Here is a 25,057-nt window from a genome sequence, read left to right as displayed (position 1 = left end):
AATTTGTTTGGTAACATCGATATTATACTATATATATATATATATATATATATATATATATATATATATATATATATATATATATATATATATATAAATATATTGTTGCATGTCATATCTTATATATGTATGTATATATATATACACATATGTATATAAATGTGTGTATATATATATGTATATAAAAAAAATATATATATATATATATATGTGTGTGTGTATGTATATAAATATATATATATATATATATATATATATATATATATATATATATATATATATCATCATGCTGTAAAACATACATATGCATAAGTCAAATACTGTAACACCATACCCAAAGAATCTGGGCTAGTGCCTTGGGCTGTCAGAGACAAAATGCTAAAATGGCCTCACGTGCCACAGAGAGAGCTCAAAGAACATAAAGATGTCTTTCATCCTGCGTGCGTTTCAAGAATAGAATTGAGTGCTTTGATATGAACGTTGCATGTTGTCACTGTTGTTGTTGTTATGTTTACCAGCGCAAATATTTATTATTATTATTAGTAGCAGTAGTAGCTGTAGTAGTAGTAGTATTGAAGATGTTGCAAACGATCTTACTTTTATTTGCTATTACTATTGCTATTGCTGTGCCCCACATAAAAGAAATTCAGTTACTGCTCTTTTTTATGACCGTCACGAGGAAGTTGACGTCCAAAGCGTCGGACGCACCTGCTTTCATTTATCACGCACAAGTATGTAATTTCCGGCTGATTTTAACACGATATTTATATCCTTGCATGAATATGGACTCAATCATTGCAAAAAATTAGGTTTTTATATATTACTGAAGTTATCTCATAATTAATTTCTTAAAAGATATGCCCATTCATGAATGTAGTGTGATACACCTTTAAAGTACAAATAAATTTTAATATTTATGTAGGAGAGTTTAAAAATATTTTTAATTCTCTTTAGGTAAATTTGCAACATCATTCATATAGAAATATTTACTGAGACACGTTTAAAACCTATGGGGAATTATACTGGGAGAATATTTTCAAACCTCACATCCTTGTAAGAATGTGGCCTCAAACGCGTTAATTTCCCAAAAAATTCAACTCAGGAACTTTCCAAACAACTTTACAAACTTTCGGGAACGTATTTTCATTTTACTTCGAAGATATTGAAAAACACTTTTCTAAAAATAAAAATCTCTCGTCCAAATACAGTTTTAACGTGATCTAAAATATTGATACATTAAACACTGTATTTTGATCATGACGTAAGCATTCCTCTTTACTTTGATGTTTTGAGGTTTAATATGGCTGCACATTCTACCTTTTCAGATGCCTTGCTTATGTTTTGTTTTCTATTCAATTTGACTTGTTTTTTGGTATCGTACACACTTGGCTGACAACGATGTACATTGACATTTAAGTGGGTTTTGTTTATATTTTGGACATAATGAACTAATTCACATCTGAAATATTCCATTTGCCTTTAGGCTTTTTTTCATGGCGTATTTGAAGCATATTCTGAAACATCTGCTAATGTTTATGTAAATTTACGGAGAGAATTTACATAAACAAATTTTTAATATATCTAATCTAGTTTATATTGATGCATTTCAATTAATATATAAAAACTTTTCGAACCTCGGTCACTTTTTTTTTTTAAGTAGGATTCACTCATTTGTATCTGGAATATCCGTGGAGTTTGTATTTACATCTCCAGGGGATTTCGGCCTCAAATATTTTCATATTCTAAATCTGGACACAACCCAGGGTAGTGCTTCAGCGGCGAACAGAATGTCAAGAGCAATTCTGAGAAAATATTTTTATACATACAGCACCTATTACTTAATGTTTTCCTTAGAGAGAGAGAGAGAGAGAGAGAGAGAGAGAGAGAGAGAGATTTACTTCTCCACTCTTTCTCTTCTCGTCTTTACTTCTGTCTCTCTTTGAAGATCCTCTATTTTCGTACATTTCTGCATACTAAGACTGCTGTATTATAGGTAATTATTTTTCCAGTATGACATCTCTCGCACTTTTCCGCCTAAAAAGTTTCTGAGTCGGCGAAAAACTCTGATAGCGTTAATTTTGCTTTTAAGGTGCTGACAGGTTTTTTTATATCAAAGCTTAGAACTCCGAGGTATTAGTAAGTTAATTTGAAGGTGGTGAAGGTTTTTTTTTATATCAAAGCTTGGAACTCGGAGGTTAATTTAATGTTATTAAACATTAACAGGAAAATAGCTCATATATAAGGGGTTGCTAGACCAGGGATACAAATTTTCTGTAAATTATGCAGGATGAAAATGACTGCATAAACAGAATTATTTTGATACGTGAGATATTTTTTATCTGAACGTTATGAATACATCTCTGCTGTACAGTAATTCTTAAAACTTCTTTAACTATAAAGAAGAACTAGACTTGAAACTTTATTGTGCATCTAAAAGAAATCACTGAAGGTGGAGTAATTGATCTTGTTTCAGTACTAAAGTTTAGATTCTCCCCATAATAGTAAATAGATGTGATGCACATAATTCCATATATTATTAAAAAGAATTAAGAGAAAAATAGCTCATTGATTGGGCAGTTCTAAGTCCAGAGACACATTCTTTGTAAATTATTTAAAGTTAAGGCGACTGTATAAACATAATTGCTTTTCATTTCATTTTTGAATGGAAAGGCAATTATAAATTAATTCTGGAGTCCTATACCTAATTGTCTTCTATCAATTAAATGTTCTCTGGCCATGGATAATGACTAGACATAAACCAGTATTTAATCTACATGTCTAAGAAATCGCCAAATTTTGAACAACTTATTTTTAAAAGATCACTGCTACTTCCATCGAAAGAGTTGTTAAACACTGACCACCTCAACGTAGATGTATGTGCATTTAAGTACAGTGAAATATATAGATCAGAACAGTGCAATTTTATCAATAAGCGAGGAGAGTCCGTGACAGTCTGAAATAGAACGCTTTATCGTTACCCACTAAACTAATTCTGCACGGCCTGCCTGCAGTGAACTTGGGCAAACAAATTCCGTGGAATTGGGTAGGCAGATTCCTGATTTTAAATTTGAGCCTACTGGGAAATGAGTTGAATTTGCATTTTTCCATGTTATAAATATATATATATATATATATATATATATATATATATATATATATATATGTATGTGTGTGTGTGTGTGTGTGTGTGTGTTTGTGTGTGTGTGAAGGTTTGCCACAAGGATGAGAAAATGGAAAACTCAGTACCGTGCACTTTCGTATACTTTTAAACATTTCCAAGATCCACTGTACAGTGTACCTTTAAAATGTGTGAAAAATACACGAAAGTACTCTGCACATAGTTTTTAATTTTCTCATCCTTGTGGTGAACCTTCATATATATATATATATATATATATATATATATATATATATATATATATATATATGTGTGTGTGTGTGTGTGTGTGTGTGTGTATGTATGTATACATATATATGTCTGTGTGTATACAGAAATGTATATATATATATTATATATATATATATATATATATATATATATATATATATATATATATATATATATATATATATATATATATATATAGCTAGTATGTGTGCGAGGGTAGGATTTTATAAATACCTTTTTGTTCTGAAAATATTTATAAAGGCATTAAATTCAGTATTAACATCAAACTTTTTTTAATTACCATATCAAATTCGGTCATTCACAAGCAGATATTCTAAATATTACCTTTGGCATATAGTAAACAGAATGTTCAGCTCTCATTGAACATACTACATTCGGTATAAAGTAAATAGCTTTAGGCAATTTATGAGACAAAATAGTAATGTCCATGAGCAACCGCTAAATATCGGATAGCATTCCTTTACCGAGGGTGCAGGGTTTGGGGGGGGGAGAGAGAGAGAGAGAGAGAGAGAGAGAGAGAGAGAGAGAGAGAGAGAGAGAGAGAGAGAGAGAGAAGTAGGATTTTATTGTCAACCTGTTGCAGTATAAATATTGGAAAACCTTTTATACATAAGCATCGATAAAGACTGAACTGTCGAAGTCAGCTGTCTGTGTTTGCAAAGGATGAAATAGACTGAAGTGCAGTTGAATTTAAGATTTCTTAGCCATATATATATATATATATATATATATATATATATATATATATATATATATATATATATATATATATATAGTATATATATATATATATATATATATATATATATATATATATATATATATATATATATATATATATATATATTCCCATACTGGAGTGAAGAAAAGAATAAAGAAAAATAAGGGCCAAACACAAAATAACTGGAAAGTTAGTTTTCATCAGTAAATTATATTGAAAATGAAAGACTCAGACTGCGCTTTTAAAGAATATTTTTAGTCACGCTGAACGAGTGTAATTATTGTATTGCTACATTTGCTAGTATCAATGCCCGAACATCAAAAACAGTTTGTTTGTGTCGCCTCTAAAGAATGTGACTTTATCGTCTGAACTATTCGTATTTCGTGAATAATTTTGCAACAAATCAATAATAAAGAATAAAATTAAATTACAAAAATAAAATAAATCACCACAGATGAAGAACTGGGAAAATTAAGAGAATAGCCTAGTTATTTTATGCAAAAGGTAAAGATGTTCTGACTCGTCAATTCGTATTTTTTTTTTTTTTTTTTTTGTGGAAGAAATCTTGTTCACGGGTATAATGTTAATAAGGGTGTGCTATAAAAAAATTTTCATATATTTTCATTTATTTTATGTGGACCCCAAAAATATTAGCAGTCAGGATTCTCTCTCTCTCTCTCTCTCTCTCTCTCTCTCTCTCTCTCTCTCTCTCTCTCTCTCTCTCTCTCTCATAATAAGTAATGATTCAGAGATTGCAGAGACCCCACAGGATAATGGACAGTAGAATCTCGGTATCACATATTAACCTAACGGAATCAGTTCAAGCACAACGAACTATCTGTGTGGCAAGAAAAAAGAACTGATAACAACAGGAAAACAAAGAAACAAAAAAAAAACAACCACTGCAAACAAAGTTGAAAAAAAAATAATACTTTTCTTTTATCATTGAATTCTTCCTTTGATTTTCTGTTGCACACGTTGGCGGAATGCTTGGGCGAATTTGCTATGGTTAATGATTCAGCTAATTTAATGGCAAGAGTCTTAATTATGGCCAATTTAGACCATGTAATCACACCACCAAAGCTGTGTCCAATAACCTATTGGTCGCGAGATGCCAATTCTCCCCTGCTCGCTGATTAGCTGTGAGGGGGTTTCTTGCTGGAACAATACCTGGCCCAGCGGGGTTTTTATCACCCCAGCTACATCCTCTAACCCCCAACCCCACAACCCCACTTCTTTGTTCCCCACCGCCCGGACCCCACCCTCCTGAAAGACTGAATTTCGTTCTGCAATTATCCGAAATGATGACGGAATAAAGGATCGTGTTAATCACCTTTTATTTTGACCAAGCGTATAATATAAAATAAGAAAAAAACTTAGAATGTTCCTCTTTGTCAGCAATTATTGCTTTATTACCGCTTGCTAGGATGCTTGTTTACTGTTCAGTTCGTTTATTTAGACTTCTATGATGAAATATTTCTTTGTTTGTTTATTTCCCTTGATAGTTTTTTTTTTATTTTTTGGTAATGTTAACGAATTTCTGTTTTTCCTAATAATTTTAAGGTTATTTATTTATATATATATATATATATATATATATATATATATATATATATATATATATATATATATATATATATATATATATATATATATATATATATATTGATGGCTGTGTGGTTTAATGCGCTGTACTGTAGTCCTGGTTTCTTGTCTTCCGTGGTTCAAGCCCACGAGACGACGAACTTATTATCAGCTAAAAAAATCCTTCAACATAACATATATGAAAATATGTTATATCCGAGTTAGAGCGAATTGGATATTAAAGGACGTTTTTAACTTAATCTTTGTATATGAATCACGGTGATGTGATAAAATTCATTCATTCATATATATATATATATATATATATATATATATATATATATATATGTGTGTGTGTGTGTGTGTGTGTGTGTGTGTGTGTGTGTGTGTTATATATTAAACTGAAGCATTGTAGAGTGTATAAACAATAATGAAATATGTTTCCAGAAGATATGATTTCTAATCAACTTAGAAAACGGAAAGAGCACTTAACAATGAAGTATTTATCATTTCATGGAAATTTGAATATAAGATACATAAAAAACTTTATAAAATTTTTCGAAATCAAAATATTTTGTTCAAGTTATTTCGTTAGTTATGTACGTACTGTTATTGAATTTATGTCACATTCATTTTTTATGTAGTGTTCACCATTTTCATGTGTTATTTTCGAATTCCCTATGTTTTCCTTTTCTTACGGTTTTGCATTTCGGTTGATTTTTATGTTTTGCATTTTATTTCTCTATAGGAATTGTGAGGCTTTTTGCTTTGTTTTTGTTTAGTAATCCTGGGGATAGAAGTGATGGTCTTTTTGAATACTGGTGCCTCTACTTATATATAAAGTTATTGACAGGTGCTAAGGTTTAGGGGGGAAACTTGTTTTTGCGCTGGGATACGTCTTAATTTCCTGTGAATTAATGAGTGTACATTTATTAGTATATTCATAAAACTTACTTGATTATCCTTTTTGACGAGGAAAATGACTATACTAGTGAATCAATCAAGGAAGGCATCAACAGAGACTAGTGTATAAAAAGTTTTTTTTATAAATCTTGAAAAAAGTTATATATATATATATAAATAAATATATATATATATATATATATATATGTATATATATATATATATATATATATATATATATATATGTTATATATATATATATATATACACATACATACATACACATACACATATATATTTATATATATATCCCAGACTCATCAGGATCCAGAACTCAGCTCTTTCTTTGAAGACTTAGGAGCTACCAACTAAACCACATAAGTCATAAAATAAGTTGGAATCTGGCAACACTGTACTCAGGCTTTACCTGACAGGCATACTGCTGGTATACTGGCGAGTTTTGCAACCCTCCTTCCTGGCAGTGACCCAATTGATGCGTTGTATCTGGAATTATCCACTGGAGTGAATATGATGAGATAATCAAACATAATTGCACTGAGGAACAGAAATAAATTTCTGGCACATTGGGACTAAATCTATAGGTCTTCAGTTGGCAGCGCCCTTGGAAATTAAAATTTTATAGATAGAGAAACCGGATAATTATGTAGATGAAGCTATACCTTAATAAAGAAAATGCATACTATGATAAGTGTACCTCGTGCAAAGCGACAAGGAGACAGGATAAACAACCCAGTCTCCCTGGAAACGATTTCTCTGTGAAGAGTTGTTGGGTCATATGCAAGAAGCAGTCATTTTTTTCATGTCTGTAATGACCATAATTTTTCGGGCAATATATTGAATCGGTTATAGATGTCTTCCACTCTTTTACTCAGAAGCCCTATTCTTAGAAATAGATTTCAAAGTTACATTTCAATAGTATGTTTTGAATTTGACCTAAGTATTCACCTTATATTTTTACCTGGATTTTATTGAGCCATCAAAGCAAAAGGGTGAGTGTTTTGTGTTCTCCAAGACCAAATGAATATGTTACAGATATTTTTCTCACCCTTTCCTTTTTTTGTTAGAAGGGCCCTAAGTGATTGATAGTTGACATTTTCCTTTGCTTGCTATGCAGCCAAATTTGGGGTTAAATAGGAAAGACAATATATTGGAGTGTTTATGCTTCGGCCATATCAAAGATCAAAGATGCTTTTCTTTACTATTTCATATTCCGTTTTTTATGCTGTGTTCTCAACTTACATTTATATTCTTCTATAAATAGTCAACCCTTGTATCGCCTTAATTTCTGGGTCCTTTGAGTTTAGTGTGAGTTTTATGTAAGATTTATGGTTCGTCGTTTGTCTTGACAAAACCCCAATTTTCCACCAATCTTTGGGTTCACTTAATTAAGTTCAAAAACGCCTTTCACTGTACTGAAAATTTACAGTAGTTAGTTATATTTCCTCGGAAATATAACGCCGTCCTTAAAATCTATATTCAAAAAAAGGCCAGTTCATCACTCGACAACCACTTGGTTCCACTTTGACGAAAGGCCTATGAAAATATATTGTAAGGATATCTTACAGAATCGTTCAGTGATGCCACTAAAACTAGAAACATTAGTCCTGTATTTTGATTCGAATAATTAAGTCCAGACCATCCATGATTCCCTAATAGAAATGCAAAATCTTTCTCGAGCTCCAAAGTATATATCCTCTGAACACTGAGTGCCTGCCCGTCAGACTTCAGCTTCCTATCAGAAGTCTTCAAAACCACTTTTTTGTCGTAAGTGATGGTATTATGGTTGGCGAGGGACCGAGGGTAAATGCTATCCCCTCGTGGGAATAGGCGTTCATTATTTTCCTGAAATTTTTTGTCATCTTATCTAGTCTACGACGTCTGAATAGGGATATCCTTCTGTTGGGTCGAGAGAGAGAGAAAGTCTTTTGCCATAAAATATTAGAACAGCCAATGATTCATCACGTAGTAAAAGTGTTTGCCTCCCTAAAATAAATTAACTGGTCGGTATACATTCCAGTAAGAGACTTCAGTAGTAAGAGAGGCAAAATTTTGCATTATGTAATTTGGTGAAAAATGAAGTTTTTACCGTGGCTAACATCCTAGGAAATTGTTTAATACATTTACAACAAAGTACGGCTTGGAATAAGAGTATCGAGTAGCATCTTTGAGGCAGTGGAAAATATTCGAGTGTCAATGGAAAGAAAGCTTAAAAAAATTAATAACCAGAGAGTGGCGGATGCTGATCGTAAGTGAGAATTGCAAATGAGAGGTTAATAAGAGTAATTAAAATATAAAAACGAAAAGAAAAAACGGGACTGATGGAACAAAAAGATCCAGATCATCGACAGATTCTAAATCTATTCAACCAATGAAATAAAAATTGCATCGAAGTTTCTTCGGCGCTATTGAGTTTTCTGTACAGCCGCTAAAGCGTATAATCAAAAATTACCTATAACAGGTCTATCTTCCGGGTGGTCTTGTTATAATACTGTATGAGCCATGGCCCATGAAACTTTAACCACGTACTGGTGGTGGCCTATCTTTGTCGTTGCCAGAAGCACAATTATGGCCAACTTTGTCCTTTAAATAAAATAAAACTACTGAAGATAGAGGTCTGCAAATTCTGTATGTTTGATGATTGGAGGGGTGGATGATCAACTCATCAATTTGCAGCCTCTAGCCTCAGTAATTTTAAGAGCTGAGGCGGACAGAAAAAGTGCCGGACGGACAGACAATGGTAGCACAATGTTTTCTTTTACAAAAAACTAAAAAGAACGAAACAAGAAAAAATGGAGAGAAGATTTTGAAGCATATTTCCCCCGACGTGGATAACCAGTGTGATGGTTTTTTTTGCGCTGGGATTATGTTACCACAAGATGCCCCTGAATTAGGGCAGAAGAGAGATATAACCTTGATATAAGATCACAAGGAAAGTGCAGCTTACGTCTCCCCAAAATACCCGAGGGAAGGAGGGAACAGCTTAATTTGATATATGGATTCTGAATCTTTGGGAAATATAGCCCACCCTCCTTGTTCTCTTTTTATAGACTAAGAGGCAAATGTTATTCAAGTACGTCATATATTTGATAAGAAGTAAATATTATTGAAGTACGATTTTAGTCACTTAATACCTTAGATACTAGACAGGGAATAAATTCGCATTCAGGTTGAAGAACTAGAATAAAAAATGAGTTATTTTACATCTGATAACGCTGGCTACAGCCGTATGATTCTCCTTTTTCGTAAAAATATTTTTCGCTTACGTTTCAGCTGTGTGAGGGAATTCCATCAAAACTTCATCAAAGGCTAATTTCAAGGTACACGTGCAAAGAGAGACAGATTTGTCATTAATGCCATATAATCATAGGCCCCTAAGTCACTTTTCCTGAGGTGGTCCCATTTGATTTGCTGTAACTCCGTCAGTCATGATAAAGTCAAGTCCTACCAGACACCAGAAGGAACAAATGTCAGAAAAAAATAAGCTCAGTACTTTTATATGGGAATAGTAAGCCTGAATCACCGGTGCTTAACTCATGTGTGGCGATGATATCTCCTTTGGCTGCTAGACTAATAAGCTAAACGGCAAGGTGTTCGACAAGCTTGGGCGGACCCGTTGGATTTGTTGCTGTATCATTGATGGAGAAAAAAAAGGGTAAAAAGATATACCAAGGGAAAATTATAGGGTATTTCCTTCTGGCTTCCCCTTCATCTCAATGATAGGCTATTTTATGTGCTATCATACTATGGGTGGGATTCCAATAACGTGGTAGTTTTAAACTACAGAAGAAAGGTGGGGGTATACCAAGAAGCTTTTCAGTGTACACGCACACCGACAAATATATAATGTATATGTTTTTCTTTTTTACCATACGATTCTCCTCTATGGAGGGGCTGGTGCCTGAAGGCTTTATGAGTGAGGTTGCTAGCCCAACTCCATTTTTTAAACCCTATTAGACACTAGTACCCATTTGCAGCTGGGTGGATTGATGGTCACTAGACCTAGAGCGATCCATATACCTGGCAAATGTAAGTTGAGCACCTCGCCATTCAGCACAAGCACTCACGTTGGGTTACTGTATATACCAAAAGTTGGTGGTGCGGTTGCCATATCGTTCTCCCCCCCCCCCCGCCTCTCTCTCTCTCTCTCTCTCTCTCTCTCTCTCTCTCTCTCTCTCTCTCTCTCTCTCTCTCTCTCTATATATATATATATATATATATATATATATATATATATATATATATTTATATATATATATATATATATATATATATATATATATATATATATATATATCTACTGGTCACTTTTTACCAGTACGCATATAATTGTAACAGTCACAAAGTCCTCTCAACTTGGAATTATTAACACATTATATAAATATATATATATACTGTATGTATATATATATATATATATATATATATATATATATATATATATATATGAATCTACTGGTCACTTTCAACCAGATACTTATATAAATGTAAAAGTCACAAATCCCCCGTAACTTCTGGAATTCTTAACATATTTTTTGGATACGTTTGTGACTAAAAAGCCTAAGTCCAAATGCAAGAAATATGGAGTAATTCTGGTGTTTGGTAGCAGGATTTAAACCCTCATCCAGAGTATCACAACGAGGTCACGTTGCCGACCTGAAGTCTATTGCCGCTCATACATACAAATACCTGACAAATTCAGATATATGTATTGGAGCTTTAATAGACCCATCCTCACCCTTGTAACCCAATGGGCAATCGTTTTTATTGCTTTTAAGGCTGAAATTAGATATATAAAATCTACTGGTCAATTTCAACCTGCTACGTATGTAATTGTAATAGCTACAATACCCTCTATATATATATATATATATATATATATATATATATATATATATATATATATGTATATATATATATATATTTATTATATATATATATATATATATATATATATATATGTGTGTGTGTGTGTGTGCATACATATGTATATCTATATATATATATATATATATATATATATATATATATATATATATATATATATATATATATATATATATATATATATATATATATGCAGTATATATATGTATATATATTAACTGTAGATAGATATATAGATAGATAGACAGATAGGTAAAAAAATAGATAAATAAATAAGGAATGCAAGAAAATGTTGATAAGACGTAAATGTTGAACTGTGGTTGGGATGAGAGATGGGGGGCGGCGGCGGGCGAAGGGCACTATCGCTGTCGGCTTACCAGAATTGCGATGACTAACCTGAGTGGACCGCTCGGATTTCATGCTGTGTCATTCAAAGGAAAAAAAAGGGAAAAAGATACGCTAGGAAAAATTACGGGGCACTTCCTTATGCCCTCCCTTTCATCTCAATTACAGACTCTTTTATGAGCCATCATCCTATGGGTAAGATTCCAATAACCTAGCCAGAAGTTTGAAACTGCAGGATATGGAAGGTGGTTATATATTCGGAGGTTTTTCCATGCAGATGAAACACACACATGGCACACTCACAAACACACACATATGCATCTCTCTCTCTCTCTCTCTCTCTCTGCTCTCTCTCTCTCTCTCTCTCTCTAACTCTCTCTCTCTCTCTCCCATATATATATATATATATATATATATATATATGTATATGTATATATATATATATATATATATATATATATATATATATATATATGTATGTATGTATATGTATATATATATATATATATATATAATATATATATATATATATATATGGTATCGTTTTATGTGTCATAATATTTATGTTGATTTTTATTCTTACATTGACTGGTGATGGTAAACAAGATCCTGGATCTCGGCGCAACAGGTCTCACCATATGGTAATATTAGTGATCTCGCAGCTGCCACCTGACAGTATTTTTCATCATGTTAAGAAAAAAAAAGTTAAAAATCAGCACTAGAAAAAAAATAAGTCAGTACTTTATGGCTTCCATTTCATCGGAATTATAGACAATTTCATTTACAACAGTGCCATAGACCGGATTCAGTAACATGGGCATTAGCCTTGGCGTATAGATCAGAGTTGGATGCATATTCAGAAGACACACACACACACACACACACATATATATGTATATATAAACATATATATATATATATATATATATATATATATATATATATATATATATATATATATATATATATATATATATATATATATATATATATATATATATATATATATATATATATATATATAAATAATGCCACGGTCTAGAAGTGAATGGCAGCTAATCCATGAGTTCACAGCCTTCACGCACAGTTTGTGAGGAATTGTGAAACCTGGCTTGTACAATGTGAAGATGGGAAATGAGCAAATTATCAATAGCAATATCTAAGCAAATCTAAGTAAAAAAAAAAAAAGGAAAATGCTGAGCTTGGCGTTCTCACAGGAGAGATGAAGGGATTCTAAGACAAACTATCAAATGGAAAACCCCTCACCCAACTCTGTACAGTACATTCCTTTATACAAGGGCTGGTAAGTTCCACATAAATTAGAAGGTCCATCTCAAGAAACGTGTGCAACATCCAAAAGCAGACCTAGTTTGTCCCATAATGTTATCCTTCCAAGAAATTTCACTGTTCCCTTCTAAGCCTAAATACCTACAAATGGGAGGGGCTTTATTCTGATTTTCAAACACGATTTTCAACTGAAGCAAGAGACTGGAGAAAAGGCAGCCTCTGGAATATTAAAAAATTAAATGAGATTGAGAAAAGTCCTTGCAAGTAGGTAGGAAAAAGAACAAATCCATGAGGAACACTACCAGAGGCATGGAAAGGGCCAGATGTAGCAACATCAACAATAACAGGAATGAACTGGTCTAACGAGAAAATTATATTGGCTGTGCATTGGGGAATAAAGTTTTAAGTAGAGAGCTTGGCCAACAGGGCCTTAAGCAAGACTCACAAGTCTTTTTGCCAACAACAGCAAAGGTTTAGAATCTATAGTGATGACCAGAGAGAAGGCGTGAGACTCATGAGTTTTATATCAAAATGAAGTAGGAATTCTCTCTTTTGGAAATAGGCTGGACAATTAAGAAATTTTAACATGAACTATAGATATGCTTTTTTGGGGTAATGTGAAAAGGAGGAACAGTGAGGAACCATGGAGGTAATACCATCAGAAAAAATTTCAGCTCGAGAAATAGTTTTACTTCATTATAATGAAAGACAGGGGAGGAGGGAAACCAGAAGGGCAGATGATTTTAAATTTGGTTTTTGGATAAAGAGAATAAGGAGATTAAATCATGTAACTACTACTGACCTTTACAAAGTAGTTCGGTTTTTGGACAAAGAGGAGATTAAATCTTGTAGCTACTACTTACCTTTACAAAGTAGTGCTATGGACCATAGAATGTTAGTTTTAGAATGCCTCTGCTTAGCTCTGAAGGTAGCAGAGCAAATGAAGCATGTCATTTCTAGTAGGTCTAGTAGTCTATCCTGAATCGCAAGAGAAGAAGCATTGTCATGTGGCAGCAACCTCATCCCAAATATCCTTGGTGAGACTTCTGGAGCCACCCCTGTTGCGGGAAAAGGTGTCTGGCGAAGCACTCTCTCTCTCTCTCTCTCTCTCTCTCTCTCTCTCTCTCTCTCTCTCTCTCTCTCTCTCTCTCTCTCTCTTGTGTGTGTGTGCTTGTGTCTGTCTGTAATTGTAATAATTACAATGCCTTCTTAGCTTGATTTCTTCTCGTGGTCAGGTGTGTAACGTGACCTCGTTCAGAACATCCGAATATGGGTTCGAATCTTGCTACGATTGTCAGAATTGCTTCATATTCTTGCATTTGGATTTTAAGCATTGTAGTGATAAGCGTATCCAAAAGTTGTAAAGAAACCGATATGCTAATTGGGTACTGGATTGGAGTTATTACAATTACATCCGTGTATATATATATATATATATATATATATATATATATATATATATATATATATATATATATATATATATATATATATATATATATATATATATATATATATATATATATATATAAGAAAAAGCCTGTTTGTAAACACGGAGTATAAAATCCAAATTAGTCAAATGACTTCAATTCATGTTGTGTAAAAACGGGCAAATTTATTTTCACCAAGCCACTAAATGATTAAAGGCTTAAGAAATAAGCCTTCTACCACGCATTTTAAATGCATTTGGCTCATTAAAACTGTGTGAGCTAACTTGTTTCCTTTTCATTTTCATTGTAAACAGATTAAGGAAGATAAATGAACAAAGAACAAAGTTATTCTTTTATGTTGATACATCTAATATATAAAAGATTAACGCCTTATAACTATGGCCGCGACCACCTTCGTCGTTTCCACCAGCATCCATCAACAGGTTAATCAGACATTTAAAAGGGACGAGATTTATGGGATGCCCATAATCGTTCCATCATGTACTCATTCCCACTAGACAAAGGAGGCCAGACGCTCTGGAAGGCTACTGCAAGTGGCTCCCCTTCGTATGGAAAGGCGACTGCCCTCTCTCTACTTTCCAGGTGCCTCGGGGTTCGCCATCAGCTGGAAAAAAAAAAGAAAAAAGATTACAGCATACGCTTCATTTGGATGTTTCGTTCGTGTGCATGTTCTCTAAGAATAGGATGCAAGACTTTCACTCTCTGGAAAATGTAATTATGTTAGAGTGTATGTCTGCGTCTATGCTGACTCAGCGCGTATGTTGGCTTGTTTGTGATTAGTAAGTTGTGGAGAATTACGTACATTATCCGTTGTGTAATTATATCTTATATTTAAAAGTGACTTTTAAATTACCATGCACAATCAGCTTTTTCACATCTGATTTAGTCTGTACCGATAATGATATATATACGTTTGGTGCTATTATTATTATATTATTATTATTATTATTATTATTATTGTTGTTGTTGTTGTTGTTATTATTATTTTTATTATTATCCCTGAGTTTTATATATATATATATATATATATATATATATATATATATATATATATATATATATATATATATATATATATATATATATATATATATATATATATATATATATATATATATATATATATATATATATATTATACACCATCCAAATTTGAATATGGAATTGACTTTTATGGTGCTTTTTCTCTGAATCCACCCCTTATTGCGGGTGTATGTTTATGTCCTTATGGCAGTACTGATGAGTTACTTAATGCAATTTTAGTCTCTTTGATTTCACAATCCATGTCAACCAGCCCATTGTTTGAGTTAACTATTTTACTCTTCGACTAGATTCTAATTGAAGAGAACCTGCACTGAATGTCATTGTAATATTTAGAAGATGCAACTTTATTAATCCTTTTTCCATCTAGTGTCATTTGATCCCTATGTGAATACTCTGGACTCTGTACTTCTGCTTTTGCTTAGATTAACTTGAGTCCCATCTCTTTAAATATATGATGCATTCTATTACGCAAACTTGTAAATTCTGGAGTGTGTTGCTGATTTTAATATCATCTTCCGCATACTCTATGTTTGTCACGTTAGAATACGCCGATGATATTGTAAAACTTTATCATCTGCGTATTCTAGCAACACGCAAGAAGATTAACAAAGCTTGCTGAATGCACTGCATTCGTGAGTTTAGTGTACAAATCAAAATGTCAGGAGGAATTAGGAGAGCATAACTTAGGAAGTGTTAGATAGCGGGGGTGAAAGAGACAATGGAAAGGAAGGGCCTTAGTATCCAGGATGGTAGAAAGTGTGTGCAAGATAAACATACGGTTCAGCAGCTAAAATAAGAATGTTGGAGTAATTATTGTCGTGTCATCTGAGCCCCTCCTTTTTAGGGGAATAGGATATATATATATATATATATATATATATATATATATATATATATATATATATATATATATATATCTATATCTGTGTGTGTGTGCGCATGTGTGTTTCGTGCGCGCGCCCAAACACGAATTTATGTTGGTGCTTATTTATGCGTGAGAAAGGAATGAGAAATTCCTTTGAAGACTATCACCTTCATCATTCCCTTGACCATATAATACGTTTTCAGTTAACAAAACGAAATTATTTCCACTTCCATTGACTCCAGAATCCTTCCTATCTATTAGACCGGGTTGCGTGGTTTCCAAGCGCTGGTTGTGTTCCTGTCGAATTACCCGTGAGGAGAATCTCCTGAGAGGCCACACCAATGCAGGTAACCGTAACAAGAAAATTGGCCCTTGGAAATTATTACCTGTATTGGGTTTAGAGGGCAGGACGAATCTGAACATATGGGAGGTCATCCCGATCTCTCCCTTCCCACTGACGTGGAAGCTGCATGCGAGAGCCCAGTCCATCACCTTCCTAATAAGAGACCCTATACCTTGATCATTTTCGGCGGTTTTTGTTGTCCGGCGATGGTAAAGGTACTAGCCTAGGGAAAACTACAAAATACTTTTTTTTATAGTTTACTTTTATTTCCACTTTATGGGACATTTTCACAATTCGAAGTAAGAATTAATCTGTAATATATTATAAAAAAAAAATGGACTTTCTGCCCCGTAAGCTATGCAAGACCAGGTAATGGGGCAGAATGTTTCATTTTTTTTTTTTTACAAGACATTCCAAATTTTCTTAATCCCTAATGAGCGTTGGTAGCAGAAGTAGTAGCAAGAGTCTGAGCTATGCAGGAATACATAACATTCATCGTATTTTCAAGAAATATGTAGCTTACATAGCTTTCAAAAGTTACATTTTTTCTTAATAATACAGAAGCATGCACGAGTTTTAGCAATACTTGTTGAAAAAGGCGCTGTAAGCTAATCTTGAGCAATATTATATGAAACTATTATTTCAATGGCATTGGTTACAGTACTGTGTAACTAACAGCATTTCCTTTCTCGTCTCGCCGGTCTCACGGTTCGTTGTGGAAGGTAGGGTTTTTTCCACATTCCATTTGCATCTTTTGGTAAAAGTACAGCGCACCTGATTTTTTGTTATTGTTGCTACTAGTTCGTGGCCAGTAGACACTACAGAATAGCATGCAGGAGGTACCATGTAGTCAGAAGAAGCTTTTACATGGTAAAGGAAATAACCTTGGCCAGTATAAGACCAGAGGGTCAAATCTTAGCTCATTATGTACTCGTAACTTTCGCTCCCTAAGAATACCCTTATCACTTCAGGGCTGTTTTTCTATATCTCTGTGAAGTGCAGAGATGGTCGACCGTGTTTTAATGGTACTGCAAATGCATCCACTGGTTGATGAGTTTATTACCATCGCACCAGAATTGAAAGTATTATAACAGGGAACAAATCTGGAGGCACCAATGACTTGTTAAATATCTTGGTAAACCTCCACAGAATGCAAAGCATTGCCGATTCATTAGATAACCCTTGGTGGTTCCACTAATAAGGCATTTGCTCTGCGATAAACTGAATTTCTGCCTAGATGGAACTGGGAACCATAGAGAAAATAAACTATTTATTGATATTGTATTTGAGCTACGCCCTTTCAGAATAGCCTACCTAAAATGAATCTAACCCTCGATTAACCTAGACAGCCATTCTGCGATTTGTACCATTATTAAGCTGGTGTAGGCCTTGAAGGACATTTTTCTATCTATAGCGACAACAACGACCATCTGTGGCATGTTAAGTGTATATGCAACAGCGGTAAATACAGTTGCGGATATCAATGCACATACTTGTCATCGAGAAGAGGAGAGTAAGTTTTGATTATTTCATGTGACAAAAAATCATACTTGGTTCTGTTCTTAACTATTACATTGGTCTGTTATTGAATATTTAACTCTCCAGTAAACCTGAAAATCTGTGACGGATCCAGTAAGCTTGAAAATCTGTGACAGAAAATACGGTTAAATATTTAAATTAAAATACCAAAACGTTTGTACCCTGCTAAGGTATTTTATTACAGAAATCCAGTAACTGATTAGCATAGACTGAAGAAAAGCATTAAAACTATTAAAACCTGGTCAGATTTTTTCATATGTACGTACTTTAATCATTTCCATTCTAGGGTAGTGTAATGGTCATGGTAAACTGACTACCTGTCATCCAATAATAACTGGGCAGCCCCCTCAACGACTTCAATGGTAGCCACAGGCTGACCTGTAAATCAATGACGTTCACTTCTCCATCTTTGTAATTGAAAAAAAGGATTGAAAGAACAAGGAAGAAGGAGAAAAAAATGTACAAATCATTCTGGACTGTACCCTAACTGGAAACATACCATTACGGTTACGGAAGATTTTCCTGGAATCTCTTACGATAATGAAATGGTCAGAGTGTTACCTGTCACCGGTATCAAAACCCAGCTTCAGAGATTATAGTGTTTTTATCACCACAGTTTATCCGCTATTCAGAAGTTATTAATTTCCATTACGATCCGGCATAGGAGGTATTTTCATTTTCTATGACACGCTTTGGGGATATATATATATATATATATATATATATATATATATATATATATATATATATATATATATATGTATATATATATATGTCTGTGTGTTTGTGTATGTACGCATGTCTGTATGTACAGTATAATATATACATATATAGATAGACAGATATTTATGAATGTATGCTATACACATACAAATGGATACACATCGAGGGAAATGGATACCTGTGGCATATATATATATATATATATATATATATATATATATATATATATATATATATATATATGTATATATATGTGTGTGTGTGTGTGTGTCACAGGTATCCATTTCCCCCGATGTGTGTGAGTGTATAGCACACATTCATATATATCTATATATATATATATATATATATATATATATATATATATATATATATATATATATATATATATATATACATATATACATATATACATACTACATACATACATATGTACATGCCACAGGTATCCATTTCCCTCGATAAGGAATGGATACAGAAAAATAACAAAATAAGTCTCTACTAAATTCATGTTTTAACTGAGGAAGCAGTGTTTAGCCTCATCTTCAAAATGTCAGTCATCTCAATCGTACACGAACTCCTGGATGATAAAACCCTTTCCAGAATTTCCTCCCAGTCTATCCAGCTTTCTCGACATATCTCTCTCCTCCCTCAAAATTATATAATCTTTTCACCAACACCGCGTCTTCCATTTTCTCCACATGATCAAACATTCCCAAAACGCGATGTCTTCTTTTCACCTACACTAACATTTTAACTGTTTCATACCTTTGCGCATCTTGCTCCTTCAGTCCTACTCACTTTGCTCATAATACGCAGACAGTTAATGATAACAGTTCCTCTATGCTTCCAGTTTAAGGTTATACATATACATATGTATATATGTATGTGTATATAAATTTATATATATATATATATATATATATATATAAGAATATCTACGAGGATTTGATTTTCTTGCTGAAGTTGTGAACCGAGGATCATAGTGTGTGTGTTCGCTTATCAATGGCGTATTTTCACTGTTTGGCCGAAGTGCTGGTGGGATAATATTTTACTAACGGCAAGGTTTTTGCGTGACTTACTTGAATCAGCATTGAGGATCACTTGTCGGCAATGAGGACTGCTTTATCAGGTGCAAGTGAGACGGTAGATGAGTCTTTTTAGAATCATTACAGTATATGAATAAGTCTTACAGTCCTTCCAAGGGCAGTGCCAACCCAATGGAAGGATGATTTTAACTGCAAATTTAATAATAGAACCTAATATATATACACATATATATTATATATATATAAGAAATTTATATTCATAGAGGGATATATATATATATATATATATATATATATATATATATATAATATATATATTCATATATATATATACATATATATATGTATGTATATATATATATATATATATATATATATATATATATATATATATATGTATATATAGTGATGCAAGAGTGAAGAATAAATATATATATATATATATATATATATATATATATATATATATATATATACATATATATATGTATATATATAAATATATATATATGTATATATGAATGATGCAAGAGTGGAGAAGGTTAATGCAAATTTAACGCATGGGAAAGTGATTGTTGAGGATATGAAGTAATTATAAGCTTCAGCGACGACAGAAAGTCTGGAATCAACGGAATTACTTGTGTAATGTTGCTGAGCTGTGGCGAAAGTGTGAGTTGGGCGGTCCGGCGAATGTCTATGTCAACACAAGAACTTTATGGGCGTAACCTCACTTAGTATAACGAATGTGTGGTATGAGAGGAATTTGGTTAGTAAGGCAATATACTTATCATGATAAATGAAAGGTGAGAAGCTGCGTGTGGTTAGACAATAGGGTTAATATGTGGATCAGGTTCGTGGTATAAGATTTTGGGATAAGCTCAAAAACAGACGGAATAAGTTGCCCTTGGCAGACACGAACTCTAGAAAATTATATGGTATAACTGATATATATGCCATAAGATAGCTTTTAAAGACGTGTGCTGTAGAAGATAATTTGCCGAGGGCAATTATAGGTTATCATGATGAAAATTAGACTTCTGGGACCGTAAGTGAACTCGAGTGTGACTAGTTTGATAAAAGCTTTCACCTAAGAAAAAGTTATATCAAAGAATGGATAGATGATGGGGCACGTTCCTTGTGTAAGATTCTCTCTCTCTCTCTCTCTCTCTCTCTCTCTCTCTCTCTCTCTCTCTCTCTCTCTCTCTCTCTCTCTCGTATTATCTTTATGTATTCCATTTCTCCTTTATTCCCTTGTTCTCCTCTCTCTCCTTTCCTTTCTTCGTTCTGTACACGTTTCACCTTATTTATTACATGTCTTAATGTTCATGCATTTTTCTAGCATTGAGGTTAATACTAGAACAAAACAGTGCCTACATGTATACTGAAAAATTATATGTCCGAAATCAATACTTTCACGAAACATTTATCTTGAATCACTGCTTGGCAGGTTCCACCCCACTGCTTATGGATGGCAAAAGACTTGTTTGGGCTCCCAAAATTAAAATGCCTTTATCGCCTCCTGGAGATGGTGAGTATTAAAGGAATATTAGTTTTTTCAACAACACATTTTCTGTAATTATACTATTCTTCATAAACTGCAGAATAATTTTGTTGGCATTTTCAAGCTTTTAAGTTATTCAACGCCTAAGGTCAATAATTAAAAAAGCCCAGATAATGTCTTTATTCTAGAATAATAACTATGACTTTATATTACTTTAGGTTTTACATACTGGGTGAGTAATGGTTTATGGCGAGGAAATGTTTCACAACTATTTGATTTTCGCATTTTTCACTTTACACCTGCTTCTTGTGCACTCTTCAACGACATCATTCATGAATAATGAATGCATGAGTACTGAGTCAATATGAGAGTTACATGAGTACTGAGTCAATATGTAGAGTTATATGAGTACTGAGTCAATGAATACTGATTCCAATATGTGAGTTACACTATAACTCTCATATTGACCATTACTCATGATTACTCATGTATTCATTATTCATGAATGATGTAGTTGAAGAGTGCACAAGGCTTAAGGTGTAAAACGAAAAATGTGAAATCATTAAAAGTTTGTGTAAAATATCTCACTCGCCATCATTCACTGCTCATCCAGTACTCATGCGTTCCTAAGGCATTACTTATGAGTCATGTTTATTCATTCTAGAATGAATCAGTGAAGAAGGTTTTAGGATGAAAAGCAGAAATTCAAAGTCATTGAATTAATTTTAGACTTATTTTTACTCATCTTGACTCACTGCTCATGCAATATTCATGTGGAATTCTTGTCATAGCAAAATACATGTTTCTAAATACTAGAAAATGGAGTTAACTATTCAGGAGTTGAGTATTAGAGGTAAACAGAATAACAAAACATGTATTCACTTTTAACTGATCATTCATCATTCCGCATATGTTCTAATGGTTTAGAAATACATATTAGTGATACAAACACCAATACTTAGCTTATACAGTCACGTCCTGTAGTATAATTCCTACCAAAATGTTCTGTGAAAATTGGAGAATAAACAAGAGGTCCATCAGGGTTTCATCCAAACCTAGCGCATCCACACAGCATCCTCGCTCACATAGTTTCAAAGTCGGAATTGAAAGTTTGATTGTTGAAGTTATAACTTTGGTTATCATTCAGAAGAATCGTCCTTTCCATTGATCATAACACCAGGCTCGTTGCACATAGGGCACAGATGTTTTTGTCATTTTATTTCCCAAATCTCTCTTGGTTTTCTATTAGTTGCTAAAACTTCTAAATAATTAGGTATTTGGTTTCTTATTCATAAGCTTTTCTACGCCTCAGATATGAAAAGTTTATCCCCGAGTTATCCATACTTGTTTGGAATGTTCCTCATATTTTGGGATATATTTTATGTACTTTTCGGTAGGACTAAGTAGAAACAAATTGGTATAGTTCGTAAACGTAGTCATCATTTTCCTCTACATTTTCTGCCTCGCCGAAATTGGTGTAGATGTTTCCTCGATATTTCTTTTATATTACCGCAGTCATCGATGATTGCACTCTCTCTCTCTCTCTCTCTCTCTCTCTCTCTCTCTCTCTCTCTCTCTCTTATATACTCACATTAGCATTCATCCATGATTTACGTTCCTCATGATACGTATAATCTGTCAGCGTTGAGAATGGGTCATTCACTCCCTTTGGGAAGAGTGTCCAATTTTTTTAGTTTCTCATATATATATATAGATATATATATATATATATATATATATATATATATATATATATATATCTATATATATATATAATATAAATATATATATATACATATATAGTATATAGAGCCTCGATGGCTCAGTCGGTTACAGCAGCAGCTTCGGACTTCGAGAGGTCTGTGGCGCGGGTCAAACCTGCAGCCGGCTGATCAGAGAGGCGAACACTTTGCTATCCGTGCAGACATCCCGGGATTATATATGTAATCAACGGATAGGTTTGCTTAAAAGCAAATGGATGTTACGAGACTAAATACACACACAAACAAAGCCACTACAACACCTTCAAAAAACATAACAAACATCTTCACACGTCTCGAACTCTCGCCATACCCGCGCAATAACTTCGCTGCTGGGAAGAAAGATTGGGTCGGGTATGATACATGAAATATACGTACCGGGGTCTAGCGATGTCAGGCAGGCAGCTGATCGAGACACATGGCAGGTCTACCCCAAAGCCAAATCAAAAAGCCCTCAAAAGAGGCTGTCGTGCTTACCCACAAAAAATGGGAATAAAAGCACGTTAAAAGAAGAAGAAGATATACATATATAGTATATAGAATTTTTGTCACTTTTACACGTTTGGCGTTTTGTATTCTAAATATGAAGCTTCAGTTGTAGTTTCAAACTGTATCAAATTCGCTATACCTTGATAGTAACTTTTAACCCAGTGGGAATTATAATTGGTAATTGAATCTTCCACGGCCAAGATTCGAACCTAGGCCTTTGGTTTAGATACGGTGATAAAAAGTCGACTTCAGCGTCGGCTGCCAAGTCGAGCTATGAAATAGCCAAGGGGGGCAGAGTCGACTGTTTATTGACGTTCTAAACCAAAAGCTCAAGTTTGATTCTTGATCGGGGGAGATGCATTTATTAATTACACTTCCCCCTGGCGTAAGTTACTCCCAAGGGCTAGTATATTTAATATTAAACAGTTTTAGCTATACTCTCTCTCTCTCTCTCTCTCTCTCTCTGAGAAAGTTGTCCCATCTAGGTCTTGGTATGAATGGTGTCAAATCTGGGCCATGGTATGAAGCTTACCTGAAAATACCCATGTGTGTCCTTATGTCCTCTGAATTCAAGCGACTTTCAGTTTTCAGTCTGCGTAGCATTGTATTTACAGGTTGGTGACTAATTGACCTTCATTTGCTGTAGTCAGGAAACAGTTCTTTATAAAACGCAATTTTCATGTATATACTTATTTGTTACTGTGTTCAACAGATTCTAAGATAAGGAACTTCTCAGAGCCTAAAACAAGGACGTGTACTGGATCAACATAATGTGCTTTATATATTAAAGGCACGATAGAATGTAAAATTTTTTTTTATATATGGCTATCATTTTTGATATGACAAGTACACTTGTAAGATTGATATAAGTTAAGTGAACAATACTTGCTACTCAGACCTGCGCATTGTACTCCAAAGCCAACGGTTAAAACGGAGACGAAATAAAAACATAGAGACAATGTCATCATTAGTCTTTGGCAAAAGAGCAGTGACAAAACGTACAGCTAAATAAATTGTAACAGAGGCATTAGCAATGGCAACATTGCTCTACTGTCCTGCGGTGCCTCTCTGTCTTAATGACAGGAACATGAAAGAAAGCATAACAGGGAAGACAATGAATATATATATATTAATTCGAT

The 25,057-nt window shown here is 33.5% G+C and overlaps 1 protein-coding gene and 1 long non-coding RNA gene across 4 annotated transcripts in view; one reads left to right on the top strand and one right to left on the bottom strand.

Moving 5' to 3' along the window:
- The window catches only part of LOC136834330 (homeobox protein aristaless-like), a 389,926-nt gene that overhangs the window by 32,945 nt on the left and 331,924 nt on the right, over positions 1-25,057 (top strand). For both annotated transcript variants that reach the window (XM_067096828.1, XM_067096827.1), the window contains exon 2: positions 21,616-21,696. The gene's annotated coding sequence lies outside the window, so the exon portion shown is untranslated. The remainder of the gene's footprint in view (positions 1-21,615; positions 21,697-25,057) is intronic.
- The window catches only part of LOC136834332 (uncharacterized), a 151,544-nt gene continuing 141,411 nt past the window's right edge, over positions 14,925-25,057 (bottom strand). For both annotated transcript variants that reach the window (XR_010851745.1, XR_010851746.1), the window contains exon 4: positions 14,925-15,209. This is a non-coding gene — a long non-coding RNA (uncharacterized lncRNA). The remainder of the gene's footprint in view (positions 15,210-25,057) is intronic.

This window comes from Macrobrachium rosenbergii, chromosome 53, assembly GCF_040412425.1.
Source record: "Macrobrachium rosenbergii isolate ZJJX-2024 chromosome 53, ASM4041242v1, whole genome shotgun sequence".
Lineage (NCBI taxonomy): Eukaryota > Metazoa > Arthropoda > Malacostraca > Decapoda > Palaemonidae > Macrobrachium > Macrobrachium rosenbergii.
Note: the sequence above shows the minus strand (reverse complement) of the source record. Positions and strands in the feature narration are given on the sequence as shown.